The 2,957-nt window shown below is 41.1% G+C and overlaps 1 pseudogene; it reads left to right on the forward strand.

Moving 5' to 3' along the window:
• The first annotated feature begins 1,242 nt into the window (after window positions 1-1,242).
• LOC101563071 lies at window positions 1,243-1,993 on the forward strand (annotated as a pseudogene).
• Window positions 1,994-2,957: the final 964 nt, after the last annotated feature.

Consider the following 2,957-nt stretch of genomic DNA (forward strand, 5'->3'; position numbering starts at 1 on the left):
TTGTGGCACACACCTGTAATCCCAGCTCTTGGGAAGCTGTAAACAGTCAGATCACTATGAGTCTGATCTAGTAGTGAGACCCTGAGCACCCTGTAAACCTGTTTCCTACTCCCTGTCATTTTCCTATTCCTGTCTATTCTTTTTATCTATGTTTTTCATTCTTTCATGATTGTTGTCATTTCCTTTTTTTCCTGATAGAATATTTTTGATCTGATTTTCTCCATAGCCTGATGGAGCTGTTTCTTTACTTCAGTTGCTATCAACTCAGAAATCTCAGGAGTGTGACTTCCAAGTTATTCTATGACCTTGTCCCTTGGACTTGTTTTGGGTGGACCAGAAGTCTGAGACTGCTTTTTGTTCTTTCCATTTGTCATTTTTAAGCTCACCTGGAAGACTTCTGGGGGAAGCTTGTGGGCCTGCCCTGCATCGCCCCCTTGCCAGAGCTCAGATGAGCCCCAGTCGCCCGTCCTCATGTACAGGATTGCTGAGTACCCGGCAAGTCTTGCCCCAAGTCCCACACCCTTACTGGAGCTTGGCAGAGCTCTGGCCACCCACCATCTCCCAGGACTTGCAGAAGCCTTGGTGAACCCTCCTCTGCACTGACCCACCACTGAGAGAGCGTTGTAGAACAAGTGCAGGCGATGCAGGGCAGGCCCACCAAGTTTCCCCAGAAGTCTTTCAGGTGAGCATGGGTGGCTAGAAGAACTTTGGCTACAGAGAGGGAAGGGTGGGACTAGACCTACTGGTCTCCCCAGCAGTATTCAGGGTGAATACGGGTGGCCAGGACGGGGTAAATTACTTACTTAAAAAGTTTAAGTAGAGAAAAAGGAAGGGCACTGACATAGGCTAGGTACCAGGTCGCCTACATAATTTATATCATTTACTCATCAGCATAGCCCCAATAATAATAAAAACAATAGCATCTAATATTGTTTGAGGGTTGGCTCCCCCTGAGTTGATTCATTTAGTTTTCATGCCACACCATGAAGTCAGTACTATTCTTACATTTCATGGATGACACAGTCAAGATATTGTAAATCTGAGACTTGTACCCAGGTCTGATTCTATATCCCATGCTCTGAGCACTTCTGGGGAATATAGGAACAAAAACTTGAGCTGGGCTCTGGGGAGAACTTTCAAACTTTGGGTGCCCAGATAAGGGAGTCAGCCTAATGGATCTGTATGAGATCCCACATGCTTACACTCACACTCTGTGGAAAGCTCTGAGGAGATCAACCTAAGATGGCGACTGTGGAACCGGAAACCAACCCTACTCCTAATCCCCCACCTGCAGAAGAGGAGAAAACAGAATCCAACCAGGAGGTTGCTAACCCAGAACACTATATTAAACATCCACTTCAGAACAGATGGGCGCTCTGGTTTTTTAAAAATGATAAAAGTAAAACTTGGCAAACAAACCTTTGACTGATCTCTAAGTTTGGTACTGTTGAAGACTTTTGTGCTCTATACAAACATATTCAGTTGTCCAGTAATTTAATGCCTGGCTGTGACTACTCACTTTTTAAGGATGGTATTGAACCCATGTGGGAAGATGAGAAAAACAAGCAGGGAAGACGATGCCTAATCACACTGAACAAGCAGCAGAGGTGAAGTGATCTGGACCGCTTTTGGCTAGAAACACTGCTGTGCCTTATTGGAGAATCATTTGATGACTACAGTGATGATGTGTGTGGAGCTGTTGTTAATGTTGGAGCTAAAGGTGATAAGATAGCAATATGGACTACTGAATGTGCAAAACAGAGAGGCTGTTCAACATATAGGGAGAGTATACAAGGAAAGGTTAGGACTTCCTCCAAAGATAGTGATTGGTTGTCAGTCCCACGCTGACACAGCTACTAAGAGCTGCTCCACCACTAAGAATAGGTTTGTTAAGAAGACACCTTCTGAGTATTCTCATAGGAGACTGCATCAAGCAATCGAGATTTGGGAGCTGAACCAAAGCCTCTTCAAAAGCAGAGTAGACTGCATTTAAATCTGATTCCATCTAAATGTTGCTGAGGCTGGAGAGATGGCTCAGTGGAATAAGTGCTTCCCTGGCAAGCACAAGGGCCTGAGCTCAATCCCCAGTTCAGCAAAAAATTAAATAAATAAATAAATAAATAAATAATTTCAGAGATTTCTTTAAAAAAATAAATAAATGTTGCTAAGATATAAAAGAAGTCTCATTCACCTTTGTCTTGTACCTCTGTGTTTTTCCCCCCTAGAGTATCCACTATCCCAATCAAAGTATTACAGTACACATCATCCCCAGAATCCATAAATGTGTTCCTCGTTCACTCTGTAATAGTTTAGTACAATTACCATGACAAACACATTTTACCTGTTCACAATATTCAAAAAAGAACTTGTGTTTCTGTAATAGGAAATAAATGTTATGTTCTGTTGTATGGAGGAGCATATTTTGCTGGTTTGAAAGAGTATGATGCGTACAGTTTTCTAGCAATTTTCTTTGTTTCTTTTTACAGCATTATCTTTCCTGTACCTTTGCTGGTGGCTGCTAGATTTTAATTTATTTGTTTCCCTACTTGATAACATTAGTGATTCTGATTTCAGGTTTTCATTTGCTTTGCTTTTGTTTTTTCCTCATGTAACATTGGTAAAGGATCCAGGAGTATAACACAAGGGTGGAATAAACATTAATTTTGTGTGTTCTTTGGTAATTTTTTATAACTACAAAGCTTTGCTACAAATTTATGCATTTCATTCAAATCAATCATCTATGTTTGTATGATTGCCTAAACACAATTGTGGATTATAAAAAATGTAACATCACAATTGCATTCCTAACTAGAAGTAGAATGTCTGATTCTACTAGAAGTAGAATCTTTATGCTGTATTTTATTTTATTTTTATTTTTTAAATTTAATTTATTTATGTGTGTGTGTGTGTGTGTGTGTGGCCCACCAGGGGGCGGGGCTGGCTGGCATGTGGTACTG

This window comes from Octodon degus, unplaced genomic scaffold (genome assembly GCF_000260255.1).
Source record: "Octodon degus isolate 3935 unplaced genomic scaffold, OctDeg1.0 scaffold00157, whole genome shotgun sequence".
Lineage (NCBI taxonomy): Eukaryota > Metazoa > Chordata > Mammalia > Rodentia > Octodontidae > Octodon > Octodon degus.